Source organism: Lynx canadensis, chromosome C1 (genome assembly GCF_007474595.2).
Source record: "Lynx canadensis isolate LIC74 chromosome C1, mLynCan4.pri.v2, whole genome shotgun sequence".
In the NCBI taxonomy this organism is placed as follows: Eukaryota; Metazoa; Chordata; class Mammalia; order Carnivora; family Felidae; genus Lynx; species Lynx canadensis.
This window is the reverse complement of record NC_044310.1, coordinates 190703133-190721133: the sequence shown is the minus strand read 5'-3', so window position 1 is coordinate 190721133 and position 18001 is coordinate 190703133. Positions and strand designations below refer to the sequence as shown.

The 18001-nt window shown below is 38.6% G+C and overlaps 1 protein-coding gene across 1 annotated transcript in view; it reads right to left on the bottom strand.

The window, feature by feature from the left end:
- PARD3B (par-3 family cell polarity regulator beta) overlaps nucleotides 1–18001 on the bottom strand; it is a 1010919-nt gene that overhangs the window by 274855 nt on the left and 718063 nt on the right. The window lies entirely within an intron of this gene.

Sequence of the window (18001 nt, the reverse complement as noted above, 5' to 3'; positions counted from 1 at the left end):
GTCGAATTGGGTCTCTAATGGAATATGATTTTTGTTTATTTTAGATGATGCCGTTGAAGAAGTTGTGGCTAAGTACACTGGCAGAATATAAAATGTCATTAGGACACGGTGTCACTGTTTCCTGCTCTGCTTCATCAACATAAACGCATCCATCTCTGGAAAGCACTCTCACATCTCCGGCATACAGTTCTTCATAGTAATTTTCAAATAAGAGCTACAATAAAGGCCAAATCCATTTTGTTACAGCAGCGGGAACTAACACCGGTGATCCGCTCTGAGCTAGTAAGCTACATGCCAAATCAGTTTCTACCACCCACCGGGAACAACACACTTCACATGCAAATCAACAAATTAGGCAGTTTTCACAGATCCTATTCCCTCAGATTTAAAGCTTCATAAAACACCACAAGATTTTTACATTAAGATAAACAACGAAGTCTGAGATGATATTATGTATTTGTGTTTATTTGCCCTCATAATTACAGGTAAATTAAAATAATGGACTATGAAATTCAACAACCCTCTCTGTACCCAGATATCTACCAAGTAGGACCAGAAAAATGTCTCATTTCAATACAGGATGTCTAACTATTCAAAACAGTGGGATGATTTCAGTAACGTATCTTGCCAGCCTTGAGTGAGGGGAGAGTGATTGTCAGCAAGGTTTCCAAGGAGGTGATCCTTGAACTCAGCATTTAAACATGACTAAGAGTTGGCCGGAGGGGAATGTGGGTTGAAAGTTGGCGGAATGGCATTTTACTTACGGGGAACAGGAAGGGCCCAAAGCATTGCCTGGCTTAATGTTCTTATGGTACATTCAGATAATTGCATGCACTTTTATCTCTGGCTGCAGGGAAGAGTAAAGGTGGGGCATCAAATGACAACTCGGAAAATTTAAGTACTTCAAGGCACTGTAAAGCAAAACGTGGGCAGATCAGATTTATATTTGCGAATATCATATGGGCAGCACTGTAGTGGGTGGGTTGGAGGAGAAAGTCAAGACTGCTCAGCCACTGCTTTCATCTGGGGAGAAATGAGAGAGAATCGGAACTAAGGAAGTACAATGAAGATGGAGAGAAAGAACTTAGATACTTAAAAAGTAGGATTCACGGATTTTGTAACAGATTGGATTTAGGGGTGAGGGGAAAGGATATGTCACCCTCTTCTCTTCCCAGATGGCCTTAGTAAGGGTAGACAAGCAAAGTCCGTCTCACAATGCACACACTGTGTTCGGGGTATCTATCGAGGCATCTGGGAAAACTCTTTAGTAAGTTGGTGTATATGGATCCAGCGTTTGGGTGAAAAGTATGGTCTACGGTTGAGGTTGCTGGGGTGGGGGTGAGGAGGAGGAGGAAAAAAGGTATAAGGTAAGAGAAAGAAAGAGAGAGAGAGAGAAGTGTGCCAGGAGAGGGCTGTGTAGAGAGGTCCAGGGAATGTCAACTTTCCATAGGAGACTAAGATGAGTAGCTAGAAGTGGCAACCAGAAAGCTATAAGCAATACCTTGAGTGAGCAGCATCACAGAATATAACGGCACGAGGAATGTTAAGGAGACAGTGATCTACGTGGAAATGAAACAATTCATTTTTCAAACCTTACAGAAACTCTACTTACACCTCTAATTGCCTACCCTTTCAGGAAAGGAAATGCCCGTTACTTTCTTGGACACTAATTTTTGTCACATAGGATACCCTTGTTTTTTGAGGAGTATAATTAAAAAAAAAAACTTAATAAAAATGAGCATTGCTCTACAAGGCTAAGCATAAAGTATTTGAGTATACCATTGAAATTAAAAGGGTAAACTTTATCTGTACATCCTATTTATTTTATTATAGCCATTTCTTATCTTAAGCCCATTCATGTTAAAGATTTTCAATGTACAGAATTGATAAATTAGTAGAAGAATTTGTTTTACAGATGCACAAGTTCCAAACATAATCCTTTTCCAGTTTGGAGTACATTGTGCAAAGAAGCAATACCTCATGGCCAAGTATGACATTACACCCTAATTCTATTAGACATTGTAAAGACCCCAACAAAAGGAGAAGGTGGGTGATACAGTCCCAGTGATATGAAATTCAAGGAGCTACCTAAGCAACCTTGATATTTTCTTAGTCTGAGCTGTGACGACAGAGAGGAAACCTCAGCTTTGAGGATCCCCTGAAAAGCACAGGGTAATATAACCAGAAAGAGCCTCCACTAAAAAGATTCATATTTCTTTGAATTATTTAGATTTCTTTGAATTAGTTACATTCAGGAGAGCTAAGTTTGGTTTACACTTGAGGGAGCCTAGCTAGAGAGTATTAGAAAGAAGATAATCTTTTTTTTTAAATTTTTTTAAACATTTACTTATTTTTGAGACAGAGAGAGAGAGAGAGAGAGAGAGAGAGAGAGTGGGGGGGTGGGCAGAGAGCGAGGGAGACACAGAATCTGAAGCAGGCAGCAGGCTCTGAGCTGTCAGCACAGGGCTCGATGCGGGGCTCGAACTTACAAACTGTGAGATCATGACCTGAGCTAAAGTCAGACGCTTCACTGACTGAGCCACCCAGGCGCCCCAAGAAGATAATCTCTAATGAACACCCTTCCATGGTGGACAGTGTTGCTTCCCATGATACCGCAGTTAGATGGTTATCTCCAAACCAGGGGGTTTGAGGGGGGTCTGTCTTGAGGGGGTCCTTGAGACACAAAACGTGTTGAGATGGACACTCTATACTCCATTATTCCTTCCACAGAGTTACATTCGTACTCCAATGACAGCTATTCTATCTATCGAGGCTGAACGTTGAATATATTAGTGAAAAGGCTCTGAGAGTAGAAATAAGAAATCAGCCACTTGTCAGGCGGAGAACATGGCTGGCCTTGCAGAGGCTGGATTTCATTATGAAATGGTTCTTAACTTCTTTCGAGAACCCTTTGAGAATTAGAAGGAAATGAAAAACTCATTCTCCATAAAAATATGCATTCTCACTCACAGTCCAAATTTTGCACACAATTTTTAGACAGCCCAGGTCTGTGCCTTAGATGTTGAATTCTATATACTTTATATGTATACATATACTTTACAAATACCATGTCATTGTATGTGGATTCTCAATGCGAATGGAAAAATTAAGATTTACTTTCTAGAATTTTTTTTACCATTAGCCTTGACAGAATATAGTTAATTTATAGAGTAAAAAAAAAAAATGCTGACATACTAATGTTCACAAAATATTCATAACGCTACCTACCAATTTAATTTTTAAAAAGTTAAAAAGAGATGTTAATAATGATTTACCAACACATACTACAAGCTACCTTTTGGCTTAAAGTTTCGAAGTGCTTCATAAAGTTGTATTATCTTGTGCATGGGAGATACTTGGTGCACAGACATTCAAAGACATACTCAGCTGACAAGAAGAACAGAGTAGATTTCAGCGGCTCTGACTAATTAAATCCTGACGTGCAGAAAGAAGAAAAGGATTCTGCGGCGTGTTTACAGTATTTCTTACTGTTTTCGCCTTATCCAGAATCAATTCAGCAACATGTGGTCATGTGCATAGGAGGACTGTTACCGCTGCATTCGTGTAACTTAGGGTCAGGCCTATGATGAGGAACGCACTCAGATGGTACTGCTTTATTTTCTGTAAAAGCTGAACTGAATGTTCAGGGAATTGGGTTTTTTTTTTTTTTTTTATTTAAGTACTGATTCTCAACAGATGTGTTGTCTTACCCCCTCTGCTAGCTACATCTATATTGCATATTCTATTCTACTATAACATATCATATACACTGTACCTCCCCTCATATTACTTATAAGTGATATTACTTACATTACTGCACTTATGTTACGTATATAACCTTTATTATAGCTCCTTCTCTTCTCTCCAAAGACACAGGAGCTTGACTGACGTCAGAACCATTGGCGTGGCCTCTCCAATGTAAAGCATCCCAAATGTTACTAAAAAGACTGGCAGGATACACCCTATTTCTCCAAATCCTCCTTCCTGGTTAGGCCGATTATAAATTTCATGGATAAATTTAACTCCACTATAGCTATCATGTTACATTTATCTTTGTGCATTTTTTGTCTTTAACATGTGTTCAAATGCACAGATACTTTAAGAAAAGCACTAAGTGATCAGAGACTGGTATTGCTTCCCCAGCTCCCCCTCCAGTCTTATCAATAAATCACTTGCAGCAAAATGGAAAGGATAAGAAGTCTGAGAAAAAAGAATATCTGATTTCTAACAATCCTTCTGTAGCACAATTTTAATAATAATCAGCAGGATATTTTCCTATTTACCATCTTGTTCAAGCACATTGTGCTAAATTCAATGGTTAATGAGGACTCCTCCCGGGGATGAGACATTTGCACCTCTTTGCAGAGGTCTTACTTTTGTAGTTTCATTAACTACCAAAGAAACACATCTCACTCTTGGAAATGTGTACTCATTTACCACAAGCCAACACTGACTTAATTCAGGTTTTTAAATTAGATGATGATCACACAGTCCACAAAAATAAAAGAATAATGCATACTGGCTTTCTTGACTTGTAATCATACTTGAAGTCACCACCTCCCTCATTTTCTAATTTCTAAATTTACTGAGTTGAGGTTGAACTGAGACTACCTGTTTACTCTTCTCAACTTCAGGATAAAAACTACACAATGAGGCAATGCTAGTAGCTTTAGAGCAAGTTTAAGGATAAAGGGATATCAGGTTTGCAGATACACGTTAATCAGAAATAAAAAGGAATGGACACCTGTATTTGTATTTACATCCATATGAAGAGAAAGAAAAAGAGAGAAAATGCTAGCGCTAATGTGGCAAAATGTGAACATCTGAGGAGTCTGGGTGAATGGTATACAAAAATTCTTTGTACTGTTTTGGTCATTTTAATGTGAGTCTAAAATTATCTTGTAACAAAATTAAAAATATTCTAAGTTCTGAGGTTAAAAAGACATAAATGAGAAACCAGATCAAAGAATTTATAGACATGGTATAGAAGTATGCTCTCAGACGTAATTACTATTGGCCTCTGTCTTGTAAATCAACAATCAATAACCCAAACACTTACATTGTTTAAAGCCACTGGTCTATTGGCAACATGTAGCAATATACATTACAAAAACCATCATCCCTAAATGATATTAATGTTTCAGCCACAGCTGCCATCAATTATTTAAGACCTACTTCCTAAGCAGGTTGGTGGGTTTGTAGAATGCAAGATTTTCACAGAAGGTAGGGAGAATAATGGAAAGGGAACCCAAACTGGATTTTATCCTAATAAGAGAATGCCTTCTGAACAATCTAGAACCCCAGGGTATATATACATAAAGGACTATTTTCATCTGGTGGTCCACCCACCAGATATAGCAAAATGACAGGAGTGCTCAAAGGAGCTAAATTTCCCCCACGCTATTACACCAGTAAAATAAAGGATCAACTTATTGAAATATTGGCCCAGCTAGACTTTCTTCCATTAACAATCAGTTGAGACACATTTTTAAAGCAACAGCTTAAATGAATGGCTGTGTGTCTGTAATAATTTTGACTTAAAATGTCAACTGTATTTGAGATGCCATGTGCATTTAATCAATGTCTCTGCATTGTAAAATAAATATACTTCCGTGTGACTGCTATGCCAGCCATAAATCATAATTCACAAAGACAAGAACATCTTACCCTCTCTATTGACAGTTGTTAATGACAATACTGATTAAAATGGAATCTGCCTGCCATATTATTGTTAAACAGTCTATTAGAATTTCTATTACATCCTATAACCTACCACTATTTCTCTTTATGCTGATACATCTCTTATGGAATAAAACATGATAGACAGTTAGATTTAAAGTTTAACACTAAAAATGCAGAACTAAACAGCAGAGCTTATCACTAGGTTGTAACCTGTATTTCCAAAATTAAGAGAGTTCCTTCTGTTAGAGATTCCAGTATTCAATAAACTTGTTTCTCTCTTTTACAATACTTGAGTTTTACAAAATGAATACTTTGGATAAAAAAAAAAACTAGAAGAATAAAAACATCAATTGTTATTTAAGAACCACATCAGCCTATGGAGATGTCTACTAGAAACTGACTGTTAGTTACTATTTCTAGAAGGGATTTCCTGGAATCAAGAATTATTTCAGTGATCCACTGTGGAATGCATACTGTGGGCAAGGCAGCGAGCAATAGCAAATATGCTGTCAGAAACGCCTAACACCTCAGGATCACTGCGGAAAGGAATTAGAGTCCCACTAGCCATGATGGATAATGGCTGCAGGAATTACATAAAGACAAAGAGGATGACCTAGAGAGGTCAGCCAGCTAGTCTAGAAGTGCTGCACTTGAGCATATTCCATTAGCAGCACAGCCCATGGTGGTGAGGAAAATAAATGGCAAATGAATTCTTGAAAGGTATGATCCACAGGGTTCAAGGAAAACTATCCTGTAAGAAAGACACGGGGCTGGAGATGCAGCCAGGAATGAGTATTCCAGGCATGACCCATCAGAAATAGGCAAGTTCCACTATACCAGTGCTCTAGTCTAAGACAACATGGTTCAAGCTGAGGTCTGCATGGGACTGTGCTTGGACTACCAGATGCTAAGATGTGGAAGGTGTTTATACAAAGCTGACCAGCGTCAGGAGAGAGATGCCTGAAAGTCAGCCCAGCTCTGTGTTTGGTTCAAGAGACCAGCAGGACCAGGAGAAACCTGAAAATTGGGTTACGTTTATGAGGAGATATGAGGGGAAGGTAGAGGGAAGAAAAATGAAGCAAAGACAGAGACACTAAGAAGAACACAAAAATTTATAAGACATGGATCTTATACTCAAGGTAGTGTAAACTCAGTGGAAAATATCAAGATGATCCAGGCCAACTCTAACACAAGTCTTGAGGAATCAGGCTTGGCCAATGACTTTTCTATGTGGCTTGAGCATATGGGGCTAAGAAGATGCTGGGTGAGCTGGAGTTAGAAGGACTGAGAATGAGGGCATCTGGGTGGCTCAGTTGGTTAAGTATGTGACTCTTGATTTTGGCTCAGGTCATGATCTCACGGTTTGGGTTTATCGGATGAAGCCCCACGTCTGGCTCCATGCTGAGAACGCAGGACCTGCTTGGGATTCTCTCTCCCTTACTCTCTGCCCCACCCCCAGCTCATACGCGCTCTTTCTCTCTCTCTCAAAATTATTTAAATAAATAATTTAATTTAAAAATAAATAAATATTTAAGTAAATCAATATTTAAACAAAATAATGTAACCTTTTTAAAAAAAAGAAAAGGACAAGAAAGGCCTATCACGTCCCCACGTCTGTCCCCACATCTGCATTTGTAGGGACATTCCTTGGCATCTTTGCTTATTTTTAACAATGAAAGCACTATTATTTAAATGAGTGTTAAATGCCTCGGTTTTTGGATTACTCGTGTGTGTGTGTGTGTGTGTGTGTGTGTGTGTGTGAATTTCCCCCTCTACTTCCCTCTCCTCACACCACCGTATAGAGGAGGAAGCTGTAATTGAAAACAGTAAAACCAGATGAAGAGAAGAAGGTAGGATAAATAGGAAAAATGTTCTGATAGCAAGTTCCAATTAACCTGTCAAAGGGTCTTTACAAAAGTGTTTCAGTAATCATATCAATGTAGACATTAAATGCCCTACACAGGGGAAATGACAGAGGCATGAGAGAAATGGAGGAGATGGGCCAGGGAGGCTGGTACACAGTGTTTGGGTCAAAGTTCTAGGGAATTGGTCAAAGCCACTCCTTTCATTTTACAGTCCATCTTCATCATAAAAGCTGTTCCTTCATATACTTTGAAAATTCCAAGAGGCAAAAGGAAAGCAGAACAAATCTATGCTATTGATTTTCTACTATACATTGACTAGAGTTCAAATTTAAAGTGGAAAATTATAGTCCCTGGGGGAGAAGAAGCCTATCGATGGGAGGAACTACTACCGAAAGCCCTAAAATTAGGGTTTTTACTGTTCACCGGTGATTTTGTCTGCAATCATAGTTACAACCATTATTTTTGGTCGATGTGCCCTTCAGCTCGCTCTTTCTTGAGTTTTGAATTTATATAATATTTTTAAGGATTCTTTTGTTGGCAAGTGGGGTGCTGCTTTTAGTCATTGTTTGCTGAGACCTTTCTGCTTTGATTCCTGGAGTTAGAGGGCTTTTTCAGATACCAAGAAAGCCTTAAGAGAAGAGATGGCCGCTCAGGCTAAGGTAAGCACAAAAAATTAAGATAATAGAAGATTCCACTCAACTTTTCTCTCAGAGCTTTCATTCTTTCATATGTTGTTGTTGTTTTTTTTTAATTTGTAGTATACTTCTTTTGGTTTGTGGTATTACAAACAAAATTAGTTTTTATTTTTGTTTTATTTTTCAATGAATTTTTATGACTGGAGGGGCATATAAACAAAAGGTAGGGAGGGGCAGCGGATAAAATGGAAAATGCAGACAGACTTGCTTAAAACTGAACAGTTTCCAGGGGTTTTTAAGGGTGATCAATCTGGGATGAGCTCACTATTCTAAAACAGACCGATGGACACACCGAGCATGAATATGTTTAAAGGCCAAATTTTCCATTTTGCCTCGAATGAGGTCTTCTGTTTTGGCAAGTTACATGTAGTAGTCTTGAGCCACCTCCCTCAATTCCGTGCCATTTCACTTTGTTAAACTGACTTTTCAGATTGCCAGCCCTTACCGGTTTTAGTCTATAGACCCATCTGCGCTATAAGCATTATCAGCCAATGGCCAAGCAGTTGACGATCGCAATGACAACTTATGCACATACTGCAAGTGTACAGAAGGTGTGTATCTCCCAGGCAAAGACAAACTGCCAATCAAGAAGGTAATTGTACAAGTAGGTTTGGGCATCTCACTTTCAGTATTTTTACCAAGTACACTGCAAACGGTCTGACCATACTTTTATGGGATCCATGGAAGCTCTGCTTATTTAAAAGGAGCTTAACACATTGTATGTTACTTTACTATTAGAACTTCTGTACCTTACCACCCTTTAAGGAAAGATCGCAGGTACCAGGAGAAGACATCTGACTTGTTGACTGTGTTCTCTCCAAACTGAGCACTGAGACTGTCACTTATAAGACAGTCCGTCAGTATTTTTTGAATGAACGAAAGATGTCAGGGGAACAAAAAGAAAAGATTGGCTGCATGCTTACAACATGCTTGTTGTATACTTACCAGGTACTTGCTTAAAAGTATTGAATAAATTATTTCAGAAAAGATTTGGGATCGCTCCACTCAACCTAGAAAAGCAGCTTGGAAATAGATATAAACATCCATGTATTTAAAAAAAGCCCAGGGTAGGTTTCTTAGGGGTGAAGAAGTAGAGAGGGTATACACCTGAATTCCAACCACAATTATGGTTATAATCTCACAAAAATGGCTCTTAATTTTAAATCCCATTTTAATTGCTAATAATTTCGTATTTATGGGTCATCTTAATTAGACAGTGAGTCTAAGCAAAAGGTTCATGCTGTATATTTTTTTCTGGGTTTCCCCAGGGTAGCACTTAATAGATAATCAAGTAATAAACCGATTGGCATTTTTTTTCATATCGTTTTAGATGGATATTTATCATTTTTAATTTTAAAGTACTTCAGGGAGGTCAATTCTACAACCTGTTCAGAAACCTCATTCCAGTGCTTAACAACTGTCTTCTTTTTTATATCTAACCTCGTTTTTTTTTTTTTTCTGATAGTGATTTTGGCCCATTTTCTCTAGCCCTGTCCTCAGTGGAGATGGAGAACAGCTGGTTACTATTACCACTTAACTCATCCTTCAACCTTTTCTTCAAACAGAAATTAAAAAAAATAATTAACTCCCAATGCAGTTCACCCTCTTTCTTCTTTTTGAACCACTTCCACTGTTTTCATTATTTTCAGTACTATTATCTAGAATGACTGAAGGGCACAACACATTAATATCCAAATAAGTCTATTCTAATTAGCACACCATCATGCCGTTAGACAGCAAAAACTCAGTAAGGGCCAACACTGTGAAAAGTGTTGTGAGGGAGCCACTTTGTTTAGAGGAATTTCTGATCGCACTGAGGACAGGAGACAAAGATGTAAAAACCTGAACTAAAACTCAAGCCTGCCTATGGGAAGTCCAAAATAAGAAGATTGGGGGCGTAGGAGTTTTGATGAGAAAAAGAGACATGCAGTTCAAAGAAGGATTCATAAAGGTGATGGGGCTTAAGGTGGGCTTCAGAGGGAGAAAGCAGGACTGAGAGAGAAAGAGAAAGGGAGGGAGGAGGTGCTATCTTAGGGTTTCACAAAGCTCGTTTTGGGTAATCCGTTAGAGTGGTGAGTTTGCACAAAGGAACAGTTGAAAACAATGATAGAAAAAAAAATTAGGATGAATACAGAGGGCATTGAATGCCAGCCTAAACAATTTGAACTTTGGAGCTGACAGCTCCCATGTGGGGGCTCCCAGGACTGGCTGCATCAGAATCATCCGAGACACCCAGGCTTCATCCTAGACCTCTGATGTAAGGTCCAGGGATCTTTAATTGTAACCAGCTCTGTAGAGGCTCCAGAGGACAGTTGGATTTTGAGAACTACTAGGTAATTGGGAACCTCTTGGCTCCTAGAGCAGAACTGGTTCTATTTTAAGAACATTTTATGGGCCGGGCGTTTTTCATATGTCATCTAATTCACTCTCAAAGCAATTCTATGAAGTAGATGCTATTATTATTCCAATTTTACAGAAGAGGAAACTAAGCACAGAGTAGTTAAGCAGGTGCCGAAGGACCAACAGCTAAAGAGAAATGTAGCTGGAGTTTGAACCTAAGTAGATTTGGCTCCAGAGGATCTGTTTCTTGCCACTAAGCTACAGTGCATTTTAGTGGAGAAGGTTTTCATTAAATATTTGATCACCAAATGAATACATGACCATTAGCTATGCCTAGGATGAACTGGAATGAAGAAAGGAAGAAAGCAGGCAGTTAGGAGTTTGTTAAAACAACCTCATTATAGAAGACAAAGACCACGGTTAGCGAATGATGATGGAGGTGGAGGCTGAGATAGAAGAGAGTCTTTTGCACACATCAGCAGGGTTGCTGGCAAGACAGTGGGCTCTCGGATGGCACGGGATTCCTGGCAGTGCCTCCTACAGAATCAGGAACGTCGGGATGAGCTGGTGACTCAGTTGGGTGGATGACGCATGAGATTTGAGCCATGTTGAAGCTGAGGTTGAGGCAAGGCCACCATGCAGAAATGATCAGCAGCTAGCTGGAGAAGCAAAATTGGACTGCCTCCAAAATCCTGTTAGATATTATTTAGCATGGTTGAGATAATAGGCCTAGATGTGCAATCCAATAATATTTGTGTATCTCTTATCCATTTTTCAATTTGTGTATCTCCTCTATCTGTCTGTAATTGTTCTGGGAAGACTCTGGCTTATATGGTTATTATGCCAAAGATTCAAGCCTTTTCCCTTAATTACAAACCATCTCATATTGTTAAATTGCTCCTTCATAGGTTGGCTTAAGACAGGAAAATCCAACAAATAGCAAAAATAAAAAAAAAAAAGTATGGGTTCTACAGGGTGTATGAAAGTAGATACAGAATTATGGCTGGTGTCAATGCATTTTTAGATGCTAATACAATAGCCGCAACGATTAAGAGGGGTCTGGGTATTATTATCAGTTCAAATCTGGCTCTCGGCAGGCAGATTCACTTCTCAATGTCTCATTCTTTATTACCTGCGAAATAAAGCTACTATTTGCCACCCTCATCTCCCATGCATCTTAAAGATGGATGCTAGCAAATTACATTGAAGTTCTCAGATAAAAGGTGCTAAACAAAGAACTAATTTCATTTTTCCCTCAAGCAAATTATTAAATCTATACATGTCATTATCTAATAGTATTAAGTAAACATTGCACAAGGACACGACATTGTGCTGGACATGCTACAAAGCAAATTAGGCAAATGCAGTCACAACCAGGAACTTGTAAGTGTTTATATATATGAGTAAACTTGCTGTTAATATGTTTTATTAGTTATTTAATACGAGTATGCAAATAGGTCCATTAGGAAATCCTTTGCATTTTATTAATCCAGCATTTTAAATGATTATATTTCACCTTAAATGCTAATGAAGTTTATTTATTAATGTGTATCTTCCACTTTAGCACCTGTGAAAGTTCTCTTTAGCATATCAATTTCTTTAAAAGTTAAGCCGACATCTTTCTTTTTTCCACTGGACTTTTGTTCTGATCTGTTAACAAATCTAAACCTCATTATCCAAGAAAAGTAATGAGATAAAGGGGTCTATTTTTCTTCGGTGCTCTTTCATAATTCACATTACCGTTAATGGGAGTTGTGCACGCATATTAAGAGAAGAAGAGAACCCTAATTACACAAATAAGCCTTTTGGTTGACACTCTGTGTGATCATTTGTTATTATGAAAAATACGAGAAAATCGTCTTGCTTTGGACAGTCATAAACAGAGCGACGGAGGAATCGAGATTACATTTGGTAGGAAGAAAAGGAGATGAACAGCAATCAGCTTTTAAAATGATTTTGAAAACAAGCTACCCATACATTTTTATACTAATTAACTCCATCTATGCCCCTCGCTGCTCTATGAACATATACTGAAAGAAAACAGATAGAGTGATAAACAAACATTTGCAGGCATGCGTGACAGCTGAAAAAAATTACTAAAGTCAGACACCAAATAAACTCTGTGCGTGGGGCACTGCAGCGGCTCATTTGTCTATGCACTCAGCCCATCTGTCTCTGGGTCTTCTTTGACTTAAGAAATAAATGTTGGCCACACAACCCTAAATTTGTTTGATCCAAATTTAATCTATACTTTTTAGTTACCATACTTGCCTCTATCTTCATCATTTTCTATCACTTGCCCTATTCCCAGAGGCTCTCCTTCCACTTCTTTAGGTTCTTCTGTTTGCAATCTATTCCTATTGTGATGCTAATTTCCCTCTCTGGTGCTTAGTTGCAAACGAACAAAAGCTAGGATGTATAATACATAAATATATAAATATTATCAGCTATCACACCACTGGGTTTAATGGCAGTCAATATCGGTATATTACACTCTCTACTTTGCAATTCCATTACGGGCTCAACACTGCTGGTCATAAAATGTAGCATTCTGAGCCCAGGCCTGTGATAGTAATAATGAAAAAAAAAAGGGGGGGGGTCATTTCTCTTCCTAACTCGAATGAAAAATTAAAATTGCTAGGGCACTTAGCTCAAAGGAAAATTGGCAAATTAGTAAAATGAAGAAACAAAATATTCGTGGTTCATATTATGAAAGAGAAAGTAAATAATTTAAGATGAATTGTGAGGTGAGAAAATGCAGTTACCAAAAAGACAAAAAAGAAGCCTAATAAAATTTCAATGCATTTCAGCTTCTATTCCTTTTTCACTCAATCGTAGTGAGCCATGAAAAAGGATGGATGGTTGTACCTGTAAGTATCCTTTGACATGCAAATGTATTTCTTTGCCAGTCATATATTTCTCTCATGCTCAATACATGTAGCCATTTCGCCCTGATCCTGTAAGGTCTTCTGTTTTCAATGTATTTCTGTATACAGCTTGCAGCTGAATGAAGAAGTTTGACCTACTTTGGCTTTCATGTTTCATCTGAAATTTCATGTTTCAAACTGGCCTCTACTTCATGAAGCAAAGCACCTTATCTCCAGCTTGTTGTTGGCCTTTTTGCCTTTGGGGAAATGACTGTTAAAATTTCATTGGCCTGGCTACATTAGATAGGTTACCCTTCATACCCATAAAGTTGAAGGGATACCCAGACATTTTACAACCACTATCTAGAAAGAGGTAATGACAGGCACAGCCACATTACATTTATTGTACATGAGACCTATAACAGCCGTTATGGGATCAAGGTAAAGAGGAAAAATGTATGACAGATGTCATGCTCCCTGGAGATTTAAGTATTCAGTCTCTATCTAACCTAATTTAAAAATCAAGTCAAAATGTATCTTTATGGGTAATGTATTATAAGACAACTTCCAAGGCAACTCAATGAAATAACTATGAGCCATGCACTGAGAATATCAAGTCCAAAACCCATCCATACACTCTGGTCTGAAATAAAATACATGAAGGAAAAAAATACAAAAGAAAAAAAATCCTGTTTCTCCATTTGAGTCCATTTTCTATTCGTATTCAATACCACCAAATAATTAGATGACCTTTGAAAACAGTTCAAGTTATATTTAGAAAGGAGTGACCCAAAGCTTATAAGATAGAAATGACTGAATTTTAGCTATGTCATTACTTCTTATAGTTTATTAAACAAAATTGTACAGTCTGAAGAAAAATTAGCTTGACCCAATAGCAATTAGAGGGAAAAAAATGAAACAGAAATTCAATGGGCTCCAAGTCAAAGGCAGAATCTGATGGCTGGCTAAGGCCACGCAGGAAGACAAAAAGTAAAGCCTACCAAGTGAGGCGCTACAGTGACAGATTTGCCTACATCAATTAACTTCAATTTCACAACAACTTGGAGAAGGTGTGTTACAGTCCCATTCACTGCTGAGTAGACTGAGACTCAAAGGGATTAATGAAGGCCACAGAGGCTGTAATGAAAAGGTTTTTAACTAGGTTAAGTATTAATTAATGGTGATGATGTCTGTGTTGTTTGTGGTGATGGAGGAAGGTGTGTGTGTGTGTGTGTGTGTGTGTGTGTGTGTGTGCGCGCACACACACACACAGAAGTGTTCCTTTTATTTTTTATTTTTTTTCATGTTTATTTACTTTTTTTGAGAGAGACCAAGAGCACACATGTGTGCAGACAGGGGAGGGACAGAAAGAGAGGGAAAGAAAGAATCCCAAGAAGGCTCCTCCCTGTCAGTGCAGAGGCTGACTCAGGGCTTGATCTCACAAACCATGACACTATGACTGAGCCAAAATCAAGAGTCAGATACTTAACCAAATCAACTACCCAGGTGCCCCAGAAGGCGCTCCTTTTAAAACAATCCACAGTAAGATGCCCTTATGTAGAGTTGCCCTAGTTTCAATAAAACAGTATATTAGTATAAAACCAATGAAACATAGACGTTTTAGCATTCCCAAAGGTTAGAAATAAAAAGCTGATGCCTCTAGATTAAAAAAAAAATTCCTCTGTCATTAGGATTCATAATTTAGTCTTTTCTATGTAGAAACTGAGCCAGCGTATCACTGGGGTATACCTACCTTACCTGAGTTAAGAAACAAAGAATATCCAACTGGGCACCTGGCTGGCTCAGTCAGTAGAGCATGTGACCTTTAATCTTGGGGTTGTAAGTTCAAGCCCCACATTAGGCATGGAGCCTACTTAAAAAATAAAAAAAAAAAAAAGAATATCCAACTGATGGGCTAGGAGGAATAGCACTGACACAGACAGCTACAAATCAAGTCCAGCATTTAGATTACAGCCCACATGTCTTCAGAATGTTTACTTCAGGTGTAATAGGCCTTTATGTACTAAAATAGACACAGTTTGGGTTAGCGTTTTGTTATAGCTTTACATGAGGTTGGTTTAAAAATAACCTCATATTCGTATGCTGAAAAAGAAAAAAAAAAGAGCAGGCATAAAGTGATTTGGCTTTAGGACCACAGCATACTAGGTTCTGATAACAAATCTGCTGAAATTAAGTGGAGCCTGGGCAGATACACAGCCTGTTAGGCAGTTAGTTACTATGGGGGAGATGACCCCATCCCTTCTGACTTTACCTTCTTCATAACACCTGCGACAGTCTGAAATAATCTCAATTATTTTGAGTTACTTGTTTATTCTCTCCTCGTCACTGGAATGCAAATTACGCAGGAGCCACAGCCTGGCTGTCTTGTTCAGCACCAAATAAATTGACTATTGATTCCCTCAAGTTGACAAGGTAGTGCTTTGTCCCAGAGGTATCCATCCCAGCCAAATGTCTCACCTCTCCCTGGGAAATCCATTGCTACAAGTAATTTACATGTTTATGTGATATTTTGCTTGTTTGGTTTTACACTCACTGTAAGACATTCAAAAGTCTTTGAGTTTTCCTTCATTAAAACAAAAAAAAAAAAAAAAAACCAAAACAAAACAAAAAACCCAAAGAACACCATAAAAGCAAGGACTTCATTGGTGTATGCCTAGTGACTAGAACAGTGCCTGATGCAAAATAAGCCTTTGATAGATAATGTGGAATAAATGAAGAGTAATTATGAATGCGCTTGGCAAAGAGTAAGCATTCAATATACATTATTAATCAAATGACTCTGGGCAAACAAATTTTTGAAACAGAGGTGACGTTTTCTATTGGCAGGTTTACCACTTTGTTATTTGCTAATCAAAGCAAAGTCAACAAGGAGTTTACCAGGCACGCTTCCTTCTGGTACCAAATGGCACAAAGGGTATAGAAAAGGTACTTGATCGAGGTCAAAGTTTTCCGTTCAGAGTCCAGCACAAGTTGATAATTCAAAGGTCTTTGAAGTGAGTGGCCTATACTATCAAAAGGAAACAACAGCAAGTATGATATAAAGGAATGGATTTTAAATACAGATCTGTGACAGAATTCAGTTTAAGGAACGTAAAGATCCACGAGGTTATTAAATAATTAAGAAATCAGGGACTGAATGCTAGGCTTTCCACTCTAGACAGGGCAAGATTTTGTTAGCTAAAGGATATTTCTCTTCAATGCTTAGAAAATATCTGCTAGAGCCCAGGAAAGCAGCCTGGGGCTGACAGCATTTGGCTTGTGTACTGAGGGGGTCTGAGCCTCGGATTGCAAGGAGCTGTAAGGAGCCACAGGCATGGTAGCGGGTATTGCCATGAAGAGTACAATGCCCTAAGGAAGCCAGACACATGATGAAAAAATTGAAGCGCCTCGATCCCCTAACGTTCTCTTTCAACAGCAGGTAAACAGGATTCGGAGAAACTAGGAAAGTGGGTAGGTTCTTGATCTGCATGTTTTGCCATCATAATTCATGGCCTGTGTAAGGGCCGCAGTTGAATCTACGAGGAGGTAATTCTGAAATCAGCAAAGCATACTGGAACCAGACCACACATTGAAAGGTATGAATTAATGAGATCCCCGTAAGTTTTTCAAAAGGATCAGGAGGAGGTCAAATTAACTAACGAGCTAAACCATATGACTACCTATCATGAACACAAACGTACCAGCTGATATCAGAAAAGCACACAACACTTAGCTTTTTACAAGCGAGAGCAAAGCCACTGCTAACACGTTCGCTCTTTCATGGCGCGTGGTTTGGTGAAGGGAGGGAGACCATTTCGGTCCCCACTCGTGCCCTCGGCCAGGTGCCACTGTACACGGCACAGGGGCAACATCCTACGTTAAAGCTCCATGTCGGGAGAGTGGCTGCGAACGCAGATAATGGAAAAAATAATACATATTTAAACCACACACCCAACTCCTAGGGAAGCTTAAAGCGATCAATCTTTTTTAAATAAGAAAGAAACTAAGTCAATAGCATCTGAGCAACAGATGAGAATTCATGCAAAATCTGTTGGCTAATGGTAACAGCTTTTGTGTTCTTTGCTGTTGAAAGTGTGCATGTAGCAGCAACTCCAATATGCTCGCAAACTCAGACGCAAAAGGCTATGGAAAACAGTTGCTATTTTTACTCTGGAGATAAAATCAAACACCACCTTTCAGATCTTAATTTTGCTAAAACAGGAGAAGGAAACAAAGCGGAGTTGCTAGATGTCGAAAGGATCTAGGGCCTGTGATTTCCAGCACAGGCCAATATGGCGTCTATTGGGCAACACAAAGAATAGCTGTCTCTGAATTATGGGCAACGGGGCCTGAACGTGCCAAATCAAAGCATCTGAGACAAAACACAGAGCTAAGGCTTGATTTAGTAATATTCTAGAAAATGGGATATGTGAAGTTCGAACAGTCTTTATATGTATAGGCTACTCTAGTTAAATCGTTACAGTTTTTTTCTTTAACACCTTAGATTAAAGAGGAAATGGTTTCCTTATAAATGAGTACGATATTGTAGAAG